Source organism: Ambystoma mexicanum, chromosome 9 (assembly GCF_040938575.1).
Source record: "Ambystoma mexicanum isolate Mex_15411 chromosome 9, UKY_AmexF1_1, whole genome shotgun sequence".
Lineage (NCBI taxonomy): Eukaryota > Metazoa > Chordata > Amphibia > Caudata > Ambystomatidae > Ambystoma > Ambystoma mexicanum.
Window position 1 is genome coordinate 683,502,382 of NC_090931.1, and position 18,457 is coordinate 683,520,838.

At 44.9% G+C, this 18,457-nt stretch overlaps 1 pseudogene; it reads right to left on the reverse strand.

The window, feature by feature from the left end:
• Positions 1 to 256: 256 nt before the first annotated feature.
• On the reverse strand, positions 257 to 2,303 carry LOC138487365 (zinc finger protein 271-like; annotated as a pseudogene).
• Between the last annotated feature and the right edge of the window lie 16,154 nt (positions 2,304 to 18,457).

Consider the following 18,457-nt stretch of genomic DNA (forward strand, 5'->3'; position numbering starts at 1 on the left):
GACCATGAGGCACAACACAATCGAATGGTCTACTAGTGACCATAAGGCATAACACAGTCAAATGTGGTCTACTAGTGACCATAAGGCATAACACAATAAAAATGTGGTCTGCTAGTGACCATAAGGCATAACACAATCAAAATGTGGTCTACTAGTGACCATAAGGCATAGCGCAATCAGAATGTGGTCTACTAGTGACCATAAGGCATAGCGCAATCAGAATGTGGTCTGCTGGTGACCATAAGGCATAGCACAGTCAAATGTGGTCTACCAGTGACCACATCCATGGAGTATGGATCATTTGATGGCGTATCAGAGTGGTGGATTGACTGAAGCTTTTACTGCACTGAGTGCACTTGTAGGGCTTCCCTCCGGTATGTGTCCTCTGATGGATTTTTAGAGTAGACAACATACGATAAGATCGATGACACACTGTGCACGCATAGGGCTTCTCCCCAGTATGGATCCTCTGATGACATCTCAGAGCTGAGGAACGACTGAAGCTTTTATTGCACTCTGTGCACTTGTAGGGCTTCTCGCCAGTATGGATCCTTTGATGGCGTCTCAGAACGGAGCTGTCACGAAAAATGTTCTTACACTCTGTACACGTATAGGGCATCACCCCAGTATCGATCCTTTGATGGATTTTCAGACCTGGGGATTGACTGAAGCTTGTCTTGCACTCTGTGCACTAGTAAGGCTTCTCTCCAGTATGGATCCTTTGATGGCGTATCAACTGTATGGACTGATTGAAACTTTTCTTGCACTCTGTGCACTTGTAGGGCTTTCCCCAGTATGAATCCCTTCATGGCGTATTAAATGATCGGAACGTCTGAAGCTTTTCTTGCACACTGCACACTCGTAGGGCTTTACCCCAGTATGGATCCTCTGATGACTTTTCAAAGCAGAGTTGTCACTGAAGCTTTTCTTGAACTCTGTGCACGTGTAGGGCTTTTCCCCAGTATGGATCCTCTGATGGATTATCAGAGCCGAGGAATGCCTGAAGCTTTTCTTGCACTCTGTGCATGTGTAAAGCTTCTCTCCAGTATGTATCCTCTGATGGCTTATCAGATGTGATGTTTGATAGAAACGTCTTTTGCACTCTGTGCACTTGTAAGGCTTCTCTCCAGTAGGGATCCTCTGATGGATTATTAGACCTGAGGAATAACTGAAGCTTTTCTTGCACTCTGTGCACTTGTAGGGCTTCCCCTTAGTATGGACCCTCTGATGGCTTATCAGAAGTGAGGATTGACTGAATCGGCTTTTGCACTATGTGCACTTGTAGGGCTTCTCAACAGTATGGATCCTCTGATGGATTATTAGACCGGAGGAATAACTGAAGCTTTTCTTGCACTCTGTGCACTTGTAAGGCTTCTCTCCAGTATGGCTCCTCTGATGGCTTATCAGATGTGGGAGTTGATTGAATCTTTTGTTGCACTCTGTACACTTATAGGGTTTCACCCCAGTATGAATCCTCTGATGGATTTTCAGAGCTAGGGATTGACTGAAGCTTTTCTTGCACTCTGTGCACCTGTAAGGCTTCACCGCAGTGTGGATTCTCTGATGGATCATCAGAGTTCATAAATAACTGAAGCTTTTCTTGCACTCTGTGCACTTGTAAGGCTTCACTCCAGTATGGATCCTCTGATGTCTTATCAGATGTGGGAGTTGATTGAATCTTTTGTTGCACTCTGTACACTTATAGGGTTTCACCCCAGTATGAATCCTCTGATGGATTTTCAGAGTTGAGACATGGCTGAAGCTTTTCTTGCACTCTGTGCACTTGTAGGGCTTCACCCCAGTATGGACCCTTTGATGGATTATTAGACCTGAGGAATGACTGAATCTTTTTTTGCACTCTGTGCACTTGTAGGGCTTCACCACAGTATGGATTCTCTGATGGATTATTAGACCTGAGGAATGACTGAATCTTTTTTTGCACTCTGTGCACTTGTAGGGCTTCACCCAGTATGGATCCTCTGATGGATTATTAGACCTGAGCAATGACTGAATCTTTTCTTGCACTCTGTGCACTTGTACGGCTTCTCAAGAGTAGGGGTTGTCTGTCCCCACAGACCTGTATGTGATTTAATGTGTAATACTAGGTTAGTCCTGTGCGTGAAGCACATCCCACAAACACTACAGGCAAAGGTCTTCTCCTTTGTGTGGATCCTCATAGATGTGCCGGGCATTTGGCTCTCCTGGGAAGATGTCGATATCTGTACAGTTTCACTGGAAAGATGCTGCCCAGCTTCTGTAGTGTGTGCTTTATTCCTCTTTATGCACCATCTTCTCGTCTTCATTTCCTGACTCTTTGTGTCGGTGGTAACACACTGAAATGCACGTGCACGCGATCATCCAGCAGCACGCACCCTCCTTCATGTGCGTGTGTGCAATGCACTGCATTCCGACTCGGAGAATTGCTGAGTAGTTATAGATTCTGAAGATCTTTATTCTTGCCTATGGGTATTACTATGCACATGCCTACGCTGTGCCAGGCACTTGATTAATGGTGCACTGACGTGGACTCTGTACCATGCAGCGCATTATGACAAAGCTTTAACAAAACTTAACACAACATAACAGTCTCAAAACTGACATTGGATCTTTGGAAATTAATTTACACTTGCAAAAACTTTGGTTTGACATTAACCCAGATAGATTGCCTTCAATCACCAATATTGTGTACAGTATTGTGCACACATATATCCCAGGACTGAAGAAGTGTAATACAGACATGAAACCTGTGTTGTTTTAAAATGTCTTGGAATTGTCCGAGTGCTTCTGAGCCGCCATAAAAGCTATGAACATTATTTTATATTTTGAAATACTTTGATGTGGCACTTAATAAAATGCATATTTTAGGAACGCTAATACTGATATGCAGTATTTTACACACATGTACCCAAGTCCTGTGGAAACACAATATGGAATATTGTTTTAATCTTAACAGAATAAAAGAACACATGCGGGTATGTACTTTCTGATCTAGGTGCTAATGGAATACAGACACATTCTTTAGCACTAGATGTCAAACAGACCATGGAGCTTACTCCTCAGTATTTATGAGTAACCCATCGTGGTGTGACTCAGTACCCTCGAACTCTGCTCCCCTCGAACATGATCTACACTGAACTATATCCCAGGTGGTGGGTAATGCTTTGACATAGGCAAAACATATTTGAGATTTTATAAACTGCATATCCTGATGTCCTGCATGCTTAACAGGTTAGGAGACTGTCCTAATAACAATATTTTCATGTAAATGAAAAACAGAAAGAGCAAGGTGAATGTAAAACAAACCTTTCTTTATCTTTAAGTGGTCCTTTTACTTTTAAACATATACACCAAAGGAGGCTGCATAGCCCGGCATCTTTAGAAGGTCTTTCCCCCTCCAAAGGGGGCTTCAACTGGGCTGGGAGCAACACGAAGCTCACCCCAACACCACCAGAAGCCCTCTTTCCATCCACCTGAGGCTGGCTGCAGAGGTCAAAAGACCCAGACGAAGCATCCAGGACTGATCTAGGTACTGCCCCTGTGACCTCTGACAAAGTTACTTCCAGGCTACTTTGGGCTTATAAGCACTTTCCTTTGGGTGTCCATTCGCCTCAGCGTTGTGATAAACCTGAAGGTGTCTCCCTAGCTAGTCCTCAGGGATCAGTCATCCAGGTGGCCAGGACACGGCCATCGCTCTTGGATCCAGTTATTGGGGGTGGACAGGTGAGGGAGGATCACTTGCATGGGGGGGTCCTTGGGGAATGGGAGTGAGACACCGACGGGTGAAACGTGGTGTCCCCCTTCTTTCAACACCTTTTCCCCATCCTACCACGTAGGATATTCCAAAACACTGCCCCCCCTTCTCGACACAAACACTTTCGCACAACACAAAAGACAACAAACTAACACCAGAGCCGTTTATCTGACATGTCCCAATACAAGGGTCAGGCAAAGTCAGGCAATTGACCAGAATCACACACCCCTCCTGACGTCCCTTTCCCTTCCCCACCGGCAGAGGCGTCGCTACGGGGTTGCTGGGGGGGCTATAGCCCCAGGTCATTTGGTTGTAGCCCCAGATAGAAGCTCAATGATGTACAGAGAGCCAGCCATCGAGGAGGCGGGGTGGGAGAGCGGCAACAGAGGCCATCAAGAGTGAGAGTTGCAAAGATAACATTTGAGAGAGAACCAAGAGGAAGCACAAACAATAATCATGCCTGTCTGCTAAGTAGAGTTCGAGAAGACCTTCCCAGCGTTCATTAGGTCCAGACTTTCAACTGTGGATGCAATGATCTAATGGGGCTTGATTTCACTGTCAATGGGATGCTACCAGCCATGTAGACTGGTGCAATGAGGTCAGGGTGAAAGCAGAAGGGGTGGGAAGAGGACTGGGGCAGCACAGGCAGGAATTAAATGATTTTGCTCTGGGAGGAGTTAAACATGAGGCATTGAAGTGCCATCCAGTGGTGGATGCCAGAGAGACAATAGAAAATACACCTAGATACATCAGGCAATGGAAAGGAGATGACATCCCGATTGTAATCAATTCAAAGGTAGCAGGAGAACCCACATGAGAAGATAAGCTTTCCAAGGTTTAGGGGATAAGCTTTAGAGGCCATATGAGGTCTTCTTAAGGGTCACTGTGACAAGGTGATCCAGGCACATGCCCTATCCTTAAACAGAACTTAAATAGTGCTCTCCACTCATCTGATAAGTTGCTTCAAACCTACAATGCTTAGGGACAAAGAAATCCTGGAGCAATCAAAGAACAGAAACAGATACAGAAAATGGAGAAGACACGACAGTGAATGAGACCATCAGCTACAAAGAGCCCACAGGAATGTGCCCATTATAGGGGATTTGATGAAACTGGAAACTAAAAAGCAAAAAATGAAGCTGTATGTTGGCAGGTGCGCAAGGATATGGGGGTTGAGGAGCTAGAAATGCCCACCACCTGCAGACACCAGTGACTACCACAAGCGTTGAGCAACAGAGAGCAGTTTCTACAGCCAGGTTTCCTTAAGCGAAGCAGAAGTGTGCAACCTTGCAGCACTGTGCCGCTACCTCGTGCCTGAGGTTGAGCTCGGTTTGTGGGGTACCAGTTACTAGTACAAATGCATGTGGGGAGATGGGTCAATAATTATGGCTTTGCAGGATTCTGGGTTACCAGACATACACAATACCACAAGTCTCCACAGTTCCAGCACATATGGGAGTCCAGCTGTTGTGTAAGTTACATACGAAATCGATCAAGTGAACTGAGCAGCCAGAAACTGACTCTGAACAATGGTAGATGCTCAACCCTAAACTAAAAGTGGGAATTACAGGGAACTAATAAATGCAAAGATTGGCCATTGAGATATGTGTGATAAAACCCCATTCACTTAGCCAAGGTTTATTATTTACACCCATCCAACTGTGTCACCATCACTCTGTACCATCTTTGTAGTGGTTGTCTCCTTGCAACGCTCAGAGAAACTGCACTGTCCTAGTTTCCTGACACATCCCCAGGGATAGGGAAAGGTCTGGTGTATGTTGAAGATCTAAAAAGCTCTGCAATTCCTGCATTTGGTACGTCAACTACCATGACACCTTGCAATGGCAATTGCTGATTCCCATCCCTCGATTTGAAGAGGAGCCGGATGTGCTCTCAGGTCCATCACAGGAAACCCCTGCAGGACATGCCTCGAAACAGAATGCAGTATTTTACCTTTTCAGGCCTTACGTATAGGAGGGCTTGAATGTATGCATCACTGCTTCCACTAGGAATCACATTGTGCAGGTGGCGTTGTGAAAAGCTTGAGTGTGTGGGAGGCTTTACAGGTAGAGTCCTCAGAGAAGAAGGTGTATGTCTTCCAGGCCATGCTAAGGCTTCCCCTTTTGAACTGCTCAAGTGTGCCCACTGCCTATTCTAGCTGGTGCACGTTTAGGAGGGAGAGTCTCTGACTCCTTGGGAGACCAGGGGTTTGCAATCATTGCATCTGAATTAGTCTCTGATCCACCTTGAAATGGGATCAGGACTAACAACCCAACATATCAGAAGCTTGGCAGCAACTGACACTGTGAAAGCTAACAGATCTGCAAGTACCGCACACAGACTAATTGCACAAGTCTCAATCTAGTTCTAGGCCTCAAGAAGGAACAGATTCGGCTCTCCTCAATGTAAGGAGCCCTAGCTTCTCAGCACTATTGGATGAATGTTCACACTTTGGAATGGCAGTATAGCTATTTTAGCAGTCCTCCAAATGAGTATGAGCAGTATACTATGCATTGTTATCGATCGAAAGCACAACGCAGTGTGCACATTCACATGATATAGACGAGTTATGTGGTCGTCTAAACTTTCCATGGGCTCTTGCCCCGGATCTTTTACAAACCTAGCAATGCTCCTGCCCACATGGATAAAAGGTGGAGCACAAGAGCACAAGGAGAGCAAGGCAGACCGCGCGAAGTGAGAGCTAACTCAGCACAGCAGTTCAAGAGGAGGAGTAGGACGGCAAAGACCAAGAGGGTGACAAGGAGAGAAGCAACCTTGCCCTCTCCGACCAAGGCCTGTGAAGCCTCCGCAAAGGGAATCATAAGTCTGCGAACAATAGCCAGTGTGTGTTGCAGGAGATGTCTACGGTACATGAATCCCTCCTCCACTGATAACCAAGATGAGAAGAGACCCGGGTCTCTATGGTACCAACCTTAACTCTAAAGAGATGAAATCCAAGCAGTTCATTACAGCCGGTGAGTCGAGGGAGAGTTGATAAGAAACCAAACTGTGTAGAACGATAAATAGCCAACGGCTAATTTTAACTTTTGAAGAAGCATAAAATGACTATTGATTTAAGAGGGGGGAAACCAGCAATAAAGGGGTCTGGCACCACTTGGATACTCACGAAGGACACTCTGGCCGATTACCCGAAGATATAAACTACCATCACCAGAAACCCTTGGGAAGAGGTGAGAAGAAGTCAAAGTGGTCATACAAGGGTCTTGTAAAATCATCTGTACAGTCGAAAGTCTTTGACTGACAGATGATTGTGAAGTTAAGGGAAATTAATCCTGCATTTTGAAATCAGTATATGAACAGTGTATTTTGTAAATTTGGCAAGAGTGAACCTGGCAGAGGGATGCTGATGAAAAGGGGCGAAGCCTGAAGTCCCTATGTTGTCCCCCAGTGTGTTGGCAGGAGTGCACCCGGCAGAGGATTGTCCACAGAGAGCTGTTCTGAAAAAGTAAGAAGAGCCATAGTGAACCTGGACAAGGGAGGCTGACATCTGAGAGGGATCCAAGCCCGAAAGAGGGTGATCCGGGGTGGAAAGTTATCACTTAAAGTTTATTGAAAAAGGAACTGTTTAGCCGATTTGTTGAATACAAGTTTGTGAAGGGTCTATGCCCGGAAGAGGGAGACCCGGGGGTGAAGCAATCACCCAACGTATACGTGGAACTGAACTTTGTGTTTGTTTGTTGGATACATCAGGCCTCGAAGGCAAGAGACTTTTTATTGAAAAGAGACTTGGCCATCGAAGAACCTGATAGCTGATATGGAACTGTTGGTCCGTGCTGGGAAAGCTCAAGCGTGTGCTGTGCTCAGGAGACCCACTTTGTCCCCTGATCAAAACGTGGGCAAGGGAGATCCCTGGAAATCACATCCTGACTTATTATTTGTGAACACTTCTTTCTTTATTGAAACCCTGTCCCACAATCTTGACGTAATTAGTTGTATGGATTTGGCAATAGTTTTTTTTAGTATAGGCCTATTTATTTGACACGCCACTAGAACTGCCTTATTTTTCATTTGATGGTCAACGCTTGCTCTCATCTTAGATTTAGGTCTAGGTTAGGCGTCTTTCCACCCTGCATTTATAATTCAATGAAAACCCTTGAACTGTGATCACTTGTGTCTGTCTTTACTGTTACCACCATGAGTTCCTTACAGCGTCCATTGAAAAGGAAAGAAAGAGCTAAGGGTTGCTACTATAACCTTCTTTATTTTAGTCTGTATTTTCCCTGTTAGCCCCTGTTTGCCACATGTTGCCACAAAAATTCCTTGCATACAGCACACAAACCACATTCAAATCTAACTCCAACACTCCATTAAACCAACTATTTCAATACACCTGCGAGTACCCCTAGCACCCTAATTAGGGTACTGTCTCTCCAAACTGTGCTACTTATCTGTAATGCATTCACTCCTGCTCCTCCTACTCACCTCTCCCTATGCTTTCTCCAGTCACACTACAACTTCCTCCTTTCCTATCCCTATTATAAAACTCACAACTTGAAACTCCCACTACTCCATCTATTTCCACATCCTTCCAACAAACAAAGCCAACAAGCTAACCGTACCTTCTCTTACACCTACTCACCTCACCTCTCTTCCTCTGAGACTCAACTTCAATACTCTTCCTCACCACATCAACTGAACATTGTACTCTGGAATTCTCAGTCTGTATGAAAGAATATTTCCTTTATCACTGACTACTTTCACTCCAGCGGTCCTCCCCTAGACCTTCTTGCAATCACTGAAACCTGGACTTCTCCATCTGACACAGCCACTTTGGCAGCCCTACATGACTTCCATTCACTCTCCTCCACTGACTGGCAGAGGTGGAGGCATCGGACACATACTCTCTTCCCGCCTCAATGCCTCACAAATCTCCAATGCCACGTCTTCTCCTACCTCTTTTGAATTCATCATGTCTACAATTGCTCTGGCCTACTCCATTCAGTTCATCTCCATCTATCGCCCTCCTGGTTCCACTTGACCATTCTTTGATGATCTTGGGGAACTCCTAGATTCTCTTTCCACTAAGCCTCACCTCAGTCTCTTAGGTCACTTTAACCTCCCTCTCCAACCACTTCTAAGAAATCACAAGTTCAGTCATTTCTTAGATAGCTCACTCTCCACTCTATCCATAACCTACTTACCCACACACACGGGGTAACTCTTTTGATCGCTTATTTATCTCCACCTCTTTCTCAGCCACTAATACCTCTGTCACACTATCCATATCTGACCACTCAAATGTTTCCACTACCATCTCCTTTCCACCCTCTGACCTTTCCTCACCACTTGCTTCACCTATTACTAAAAGGAAATCTAAACATTCTGCCATTCCCCCTTTCTCTCCGACCTACAGTTCTCACTCCCCTCCTTCACTTCCACCAACACTGCCTTCTCCAGCTTACAATCCCTACTATATGACTCATTCTCCTCTCACTTCCCACTGCTTACTTTTACCCCCAAGTCTCAGCATCCTCAGCCATGGGTCACTCCATTCATATGCTCTCTCTGCACACATATGCGTTGGCTGCTGTGCAAATGGAGGCGTACCAACTCACATGAGGACCTTCAACTCTACCTCTCTGCCTTGAACTCTCTCAAGTACACTCCCGATAGAGCAAACGTTGAATTCTACCTAACCCTCATTGACTCCCACTCTAACCATCCTCAGCGGCTAGAGGACACCCTAAACTCACTCCTCACTCCTCCTAAGTATATGACTATAAACTCCACTCTCACCGCTAATGACCTAGCTGAATACTTCACTGCAAACATTTCCAAAATTAGAGACTCTCTCATGACCTTCCTCACACTCCCTCCACCTTCATTTTACACTCTGCCTACTCTAGCATCATCATCAACCTGTCCTTCGACTCCACTTGCTTTCCCTCTGTTTTCAAAACAGCCATGGTCATCCCTCCCCTTAAAAAGAAAGGGACTGTCCCGAACCTACCGGCTACCTTTCGCCTTGTGTCTCTTCTTCTGCACTACTCTAAAGTGCGCGAAATGGTTGTGCTAAACCGTATTACCAATTTCTTAGACATCCACAACCTTCTTTTCGAAGCCAAAAGGACAGAAAAAAAAATTCAAATGCTTTTATATTTATTTATTTATATCTTTTTTGGTTTAGTATGCAAACAAACATTTTTTTAAAAAGGAAAACGGGGGGTTGGAGGGAACCCCCCATAAAAAAAAGCATTCGAGACTATGTTTTTCGGGACTTTTGGTGTCGAAAAAAAAGGCATTCGATCATTTTGTTTTAGATCTTTTCACCTACAACCGGCTTATACTGTGTGCACTGCCGAAACTTTGACCGCCGGTGTGAACTAGATGATGAGTCAATGGTGGAAATCATGGCGAATCACATGCTCCTGCTCCATCCTGCCATCTTCTAAAATGGTTGGACAAGAGGATAGAACCAAATAAATTGAGGCAGAACCACCAGTTAATACAGTATTGACGTCAACCGGAGCAACTAGATCAATCATGTAACACTATGTAGAGGATGTTGTGTGGCTCCGCTGGTTGTTGCAGTCAAATACTTTGAGGCAGGCGCTCCAGTTTGTGAGTAAGGTGTTAGGACTTGGAGAGTGGCGCCACTGGTCAGTAGAGCCCCATATATTAAGGATGAAGGAAAAACTGTAATTTCACTTATGAATTGAGGACTTCTGCTTTGCCATTTTAGTGCTGCATCCTTACCAAACTCTGAAAAGGAGAGTACTTGCAGTACTCTGCCTTCCAATCGGCCATGCCAAGCACACATGTGAAGGATGGGTAGGTGAACAACAAAATAGATCAGATGATACTATAAGAAAACATGTCCAAGCTGCGTATGCCAATATGTGCCAGTACACCCACATAACAAAATATACCTGTTAGGTTTGCAGTGCCACAATAAGAAAACATGTCCAAACTGGCTCCAGTGTAGGCCAGTCTACACTCATAAGAACACTTACCATGCTTGCTTCATCATAGATGCCCAGTAAAGAATGTCATGTCACAGTAAGACATGGCTAGACTGGCCATACCAAGTGCCATTCTAGCCACATAACAACCCTTCTAATGCTTGCTTGAACATAGATACCCAATAATAAATGGCTATACTGTCTGCACCAATGTGCCAGTCCAGACATGTAATAATACACATCAAGTTGGCTTCGCCCAAAAATGCGAGTTAATCATGGAACCGGTTCCTTGATTGGATGCATGTATACCTCCACCGAACATCATGTTGACTTTGCCCTTAACACCAGTAAAACATGCAATGCTACCGTAGAGCTGTAAACATTTCCCACAAATATGCCAGAGAGTACTAGCGTATCGAGGGAGCCCGAACCAACAAAACATATTTCAATAATGGGGTTAAAATTGTGCATAATAGAGCATGCTTCCTGTGGAAAATCCAGACACTTTTCAATTGAATTGTATAGAAAATGTAATCCAAAATTCTAATAGATGCAATTCACCAACAGTGCACATGAGCATTTCCCCAACGCATTTCCATGATGCCTTTCACGCTGGATGTGCCCATCCAGGTCCTTGATGGCTGCATCACTGTAACCTCACATAAGGGCACACTCCTGTTGACGTTTCCATTCAAAATGCTATGCCACAATAAGAAAACATGTCCAACTGGCTGCATCAAAATACCAATCTAGTCAAGTAATAACACATATAATGCTTGGTTTATCTTAGATGACCAGAAACAAAAAATGTTATACCAATTTAAGAAAGGGCTAGATTGGCTGCCCTAAAATGCCAGTCTAGCCAAGTAATAACAGATATGCCACAGTAAGAAATCACTAGAATGGATGCACCAAAGTTCCCAATCTGGCCAATTAATAACACATAAATGCTTACTTTAGCATGGATGCCCACCCCTTACACCTGCTCCCTCCGCCACTCTCTAACCCATCACTCAACAAAGCACAGGTGCAGACAGTCACACAACATTCACTCCCTCATCTATACATGCCATATACTCATCCATTCACACACATTTCATGCGTAATACACACCCTTGCATACATGCAAGAATACACACACCATAAACATGGAACATCCTCGTACACATACACTTTTTTATTTTTCGTATCTGTTTCCAGTCGCCGTGGAACTTCTCTCCCACATGACTGCTCCACCTCACAGACAGAAACCAGGAAGCTCTCAAGAAGTGAGAGCTTCCTGGTGCGTGACATGCCCAGTGGAGCCTAAACCTCCCCCTCCCCCCCAACCCCAGCTCACATGGCAAAAGGAAATAATTCCTTTGTGGCTTGAGATGGAGGCGCTCCATCTCCAGTTGCAAAATAATTATTTCCTTTGTGGGGAACACCTCCATCTCGGGCTGCAAAGCAAATCATGTATTCCTTTGCAGCGGGAGATGGAGGTGCTCCAGCTCCAACATAAATAACGGTTTCCTTTGCGGCGGAGCCGGATTGCCTCCATCTCATGCTGCAAAAGGAATAATGACTTTCTGAAGTCCCAGTGCATGCACTCTGATTTCAAAAATAAATCATTTATCTTTGGAGCCTCGGGCAGGGACCCCATTACTCCATTGAGAACGCCTCTGAAATCTCTGAACAGGGGTCGCAGAGGCAGTGCCACGGGTCACAGGGAAGTCACCAAGGGGCACAGCTACAGCCCCTAGCAACTCCAAAATGACATCCGTGACTATTCCAGCAGGCCTTGTGAAAATCTGTGAATCAGCAAGATTATGGGGCAGTGGTGAAGCATGGTGGTGCAAATAGACCCATTGCCAGCAGTGGAGGGGTGGGAGGCTGCCCTTTTCCCCCTTTACTTTGGCCAGGCATTCGGATGATTCCATCTCATCTCATGTGGGTCCACAGGGAAGAGGAATTGGTACCCAACATCCCTTGTGAGACTCATTTGTTGTGTATATGGCAGGCAATAAGATGGTCTTGAATTAAAATACTCTCACACACCTGATGTTCTGGGAGGGCTGAGATGGGCTCTAACCTCCCATCCATCTTGGTTTTTCTTGGTGTCCTTTTCAGAGGATGATGCTTTGCTGTTGTTGACCGAGGAGCCAGCGAATTTGGTGTGACTGATTGCAAAGTTGTGTTACCACTAGCATGTAGTTGTTGGATTGTTTTTGCAAAAGGCTGCAGAGTGGCGGACAGGGGTGTCGGACACGTTCTTGCCATGTACAGTTCTTGCAATTGACTATGCATGGATTGCTCAATAAATATCCTAATAATAATAATCAAAAACAACACTAGGACCCGCCCCCTACCCCCAGGTGGACCTTGAAACAAAGGGTGGAGATATGTGATGAAGTTCCCAGCCTGGCCCCGTCCGTGGGTCAGGGGACAGGTGACTATGCGGGCCAGGTAACATCACCTACAGGTCCAAGGGAAAGTAGAGTAGACCCTGGTCTAACACACCACCCCCCCTAGGAACATGGCAGAGTTTAGCACTGGGAACCACTAAAAGGTTCTGTTCCTATAAGTTAGACTGAATACTGAGCCTCAGGAAGACCTCTGATATGTTGCCACAGGTCTTGTACATGGTAGGGTAAAACACATCATACTCAGTCTTACCAGGCTGGAGTCTGCATGTCTCACATCCAGGGTAACAAACTCGTGAGTGCAGAGACTGGCAAACAAGGAAACATCAAGCAGCTGACATCTTGGCTAGCACAGCTGAGAGTGAGAATGTGCCAACACTAAATGAAACATTGCTTTGGTACCAGATATCTTTTGGGCCCGCAGACCCAGGAGGGGAAAAGCACAGAGCCAATACGGCAGTAAAAGCACCACCTGGGAGTTCAAACCAACCAATCATATTTCTTAGACAATTTTCCCACACATCTGTGGACAGTAAGTGTGGGGAGGACTGAGAGGAGCAGGACAGGGCCCTATAAAATGGAGGGAAGCTGATAAAAGGTTGTTGAATTCTTGTGGGCGCAGAGGTGCAGAGAAGTGGCATTGTGAAGGCAAGCAAAGCTGGGAGAAGGAGGCTGGTTAGAGGAAGCTGGAGCAGAGGAGATGACTTGGAGTAGAGGTAGAGATTTGGAGTAGAGGAGAGGAGGTCACTTAGATATAGAAAGAACATGGTAGTCAAAATCATGTGAGTAGGGATAGGAGGTGGAGTCAAAGGTGGGAGTTCTTTGAGGAGGTTAAAAGACAACACGACTGACATCAGGAGGAGGGGAGATATTGGGAGGAGGTGCCGAGACAGCTGGAGGAGGTTGTGAGATCACCATGAAACATCAGAAGAAGACCGGGTGGCAGCACGTGAAATATCAGAAGGAGGTTTTGAGACAGATGATGAAGGTATACTATCAGGAGGAGGAGGTAGAGGATGCAGTGAGACATACAGAGGACGAGGTGGTGAGAGATAAGAAAAAGGAGAAAGTAGACAGATATCACCTGGAGCAGGTGGTGACAGACAGGGTGGTGGTAGATAGAGTAGTGGAGCAGGTGGAGAGAGAACAAGGCCTAGGAAGGCTGAGACACCTGGTGTAGGAGTGTGGTAGATGGGAGGAGGTAGGAGAGAGGTAGGAGCATGTGGAAATGCATTTAAGAGGTAAAAAGAGTTCAGAGCGAGGCTCGTATAACAATCAAAGAGAGACAGAGAGAGAGTAATAGAGAAGGTGTCCAGAGGAACAAGAACATGGCTGAAGCATGAGGGATGCCGCCCGCAGCCGAAGTTCGACATCAGAAAGAAAATCGCTACGCTCAACCTAGAAGAACATCCCTCCAATTGAGCTAACTAAACAAGCTCAGCCGAAGATCTTGGTGCCTAAGCTTGGTGCCACCCAAATTGTAATACCAGCAACATGCAACTCCTGAATAAAGAACACATCGAGACTGGGTAGACAAAGAGACAATAACTGCTGTACATTGTAAAATAAGTACAGAATATACTGAAAATACCCCATGGGAGAGATAAGAGCTCAGGATTTTGAGACACCCGAGGAACGTTCCTTTCGACTGTTTTACTGGAATTTAGGAAATAACTTCTTTTTGGCTTGAATGTGGTTGAACTTAAGGTGAAGCCATCCAGTTCTTTGCAACCCCTTGTTTGGTTGCTGGGGTGAAGGACAGGAGGAATCCATCCAAAGACCCTATTTCTTTTGTTTCTAGGGTCCAGAAAGAGACCTTATAAAAGTGTCCCTTATGACCCAAACACCAGCCCTGGAAACGTTCCAGAATAACTCTACCTCGGTGGGAAAAGAAAGGGGAAGGGAAGAGAAGAAGGGGTTGGCAGCAGGAAGCGGGAAGGGTGCTGCTATGGGTACGTCATCCTTTCATCGCCTGCATTTCCATCCCCTGGCATTTCAACATGCATATTACAACAAATATGCTCAATGAAGTTTTTAGGGGGGGGGGTGGGAAAGGGCAGATAAGCAGTGGAGTAACTATGCTGAAAATTGTGGGGGGACATGACATCCGAAGAAAAGGTGCCCCAGCCAAATAAATGGGGACAAAATGGTGTTCCATGAAAGTTGGGGGGGACAAACACCCCTGACCTCCCCTAAAATTACATCCATTCAAATAAGGGTTTGGGCGGGTAGGCAATAGCCAAAAATAACTGTGGGAGGGGTACTTCGCGGGTGACCCCCCCAAAAAAAAAAAACAATGAGCATTTTCGTTGGAATGTACACGTTAAAATTGTAGGGGATGAAATTGCAGGCGATGAAATGACATGGAACCCTGGTATGGAGCCTTCAACACACTGTTTATTTTAAATGAAAATGATTATCAAGAACCCTCTTTAGCACCTATGTGTGTGGAGCCTGCTCAGCTTTGTGACAGGGCTCAATAAAGAATTGAAGGCCATTACAGCCTTGTTGATACCATAATGTGATTGGGCGGTTAAAGTTATGGAGCTTGCATTACAATTGCATCAGCACCGGCTAGGATTCAGAAAAAGGTGACACGCACGACCAAGGTTTCAACCTACTGAATTAGTGGCATCGGACAACCAATATACACAGCTGAAAAGAGAAAGGGGCGTGTTGATCAATTGTTTGTATATTGTGAAGAAAAAGATCATTGTGTTGAGAAAGATCCTCAATTGAGGACAGAAAAATCGAAATGATGAGGGTAAGCCTCAAAGAAAGACAAATTGCATGGTTAAGAAGTGCCAATGGTTTCAGCATGAAAGGATATTAATCAAAATCTAAAGCACATCCTTCTGGAAGTCCAAGTAAAAATTTGTAGTTGAGTGAAGAAGGCTGTAGACCTTCTTGATATGCCAGGAGCATGGACCTTTATGGCACTATTGTTATTCTATAGCAAGATATTTCATTGCCAGTCAATGCCATTTCTGATGTGACAATTCAGTGGATAGTTGAGAATGTCATTACTTGGAAGTACTCCATAATTCACAAATGTAATAAATAAGAATTGGTGACCATAAGTAGACACTTCAATTGCATGTATTTAAGGAACCAACACTTGATGTTCTTTGAGGGAAATAGATACGTTTTACTTGACTCAGTGACATCTGAAAGCACAATTACATTGTGTGGCATGTTTACATTAGTCCTGGCAATTTTATATTGATTACCTCCAAATCATGAGAATTTGGGGTGATTTAAGTCTGAATTTTAGATTGTTTTTCCATAAAAGGTTCATCCAGGAGGGACCTCAGAAGGGGACCTACTTGCTATCCACAGGGCCCTAAATAATAAAAAGTACCCCAACTTATGTTTTTCCTTCAAGAAATCATGCAACACCAGCCTGCACAGGCCTGCCCTCGCTCACATTACCCTAAATAATTAAATAACACCACTGGTGTTTTTTGATCATTTATAGAGAAGGGGTGGGGCACTGTTTTTTTTCTATGCTTGGTTATTCGGTGAACCCTGAATTATCCAATTTGTAACAAATACATTTGCCCACTCGTGACAAAGGTCTTCATGATGCAGACTCGATGTTGTGCCTGAAGGTTATTTAGCTTATCATCCCCATAGACATCAAGGGAGCTAAGTCAGTTTCTCAACTGAACTAGGCGGGTGGGAAGCAAAGATCAGTCAGCACTGCACAGAGGGCCAAATAATCAGGTGGGAAACCCTGTTTGAAGCCTGTTTCTAAATTTCAAATGATGGGATAGTAAGTGGAATTAGATTCCAGAGGGAAGCACTAAGACACCTATGACTGCTGAGCAAGTCTCTAATTCCTGAAAATTGAGACATAAAATGTTCTGGCCGTTGAAGCTGTAACGGCGGTGGCGGCATGCTGACACAGTAAGTAGTGGGTTGCGAAGGTGAAGTTGGGGCAGAGGAAAAAGATGGCAGAGGAGGGTCGAGGTGGGGGTGGAGCTGAGGGAGAGGGGTCGCAGATGCGGGGGCCGGTGAGAGAACGGGCGTGTCGCTCACAAGAGACAAGGGAGTTGAGTGGGGGAAAGGGTGACAGTGTGCCTCAGAGAGTTGCAGGGGTGTCTCCTGCATCAGAGAAGTGGGTGGGAGTGGTACGGCTCAATGCAAACGGTTTCCCGTGTGCAGCAAAGTTGGACCCAAGAAACTGGGCTTCCAGCAAAAATGACCTACGGGGAAAAGGGAAAACACATGGATCCAAAATCATGCACTTGGAGATGATGGGAGATGTTGCTTCAAGGTTCTGTAGCTTGAACCCTATCTGTGTGTCATCTGTATAGATTTACAATTGGGCCACAAAGGGCTCTAGCAAGGCTGTAAGAGGCATCTTAGAGCAGTTAAAGAGCCCCTGTGATAGGGCAGAGCCGTGAGGGACTCCTTCCAAGTTGGTGACTGGCTTCGAGCAGAAGGTGCCTTCTAGTCTTTGTCTTTCTTCATGTTTGTATTTACCGACAAATTCATTAACGTGTCCAAGACTGTGGGGTCCATCATTTACAGCTGGAGTTTTCTACATAGCATCTATCTGTCTCTTGAGTGAAAAGCTTGGTTGTAGGGACAGAACGTCAGATAAAGGGGAATTATTTGTTATGGTACTCTATCCCCAACAATGACACTCCAGTAGAAATGTTATCTGCAGTAGGTGAGCCTTGGATTGGGTGAGGATCCTGCTTTCTATCAGCCATGCATGTATTATTTTTGAAATATCTTTGTGATGAGTATTTTATCAATGTCAATCAAGCTAAACGATCATTAGCAAGGTGGTTTAATTTGGTGTTGTTTCTTGTAGATTAGCGCCATCAGGCTGTTTCCTATGATGCCGAAATACTGTTGATATTTCTCAAAAGTTCCAGAGGCCAGGCTGAGAATTGGCTTGTTCCAGCAGCAGAAGATTTGACTCACAGGCTATGTTAGAGATCATCTCTTCTACTGAAGCCTCTATTTTTTCGTGTTGAAATCCCTTGACATAATCTTTGGGTCCTGGAGTGGGCAGCGAGAGTGTTAAGTGCGCCTATAATTCATCTTTGAAAAAGATATTTGTTAAATAGTTTGCTCTTTGCTCACCTGTTACTACTGCATCTATATTTCTTTGATAGTTTTGCATTCCTATGTTAAGTAACAAAGTAACAGCCAGGACATTGTTCATTGATTAATTTTGATGTAATTTCTATATCATACATTCTATTTTCTTCAGTTCTATCAGTTCCCTAGTTTTCTTCTCTGATTTGTTAAATCTTGTTGCGGGGCAATTTTGATCTTAGTGCCCTTTAGAAATGTGCATATGTAATGGATGGGATCACACAGATTAACTCTGAGTCCAAATAACGGAACCAACTCAGGAAGAT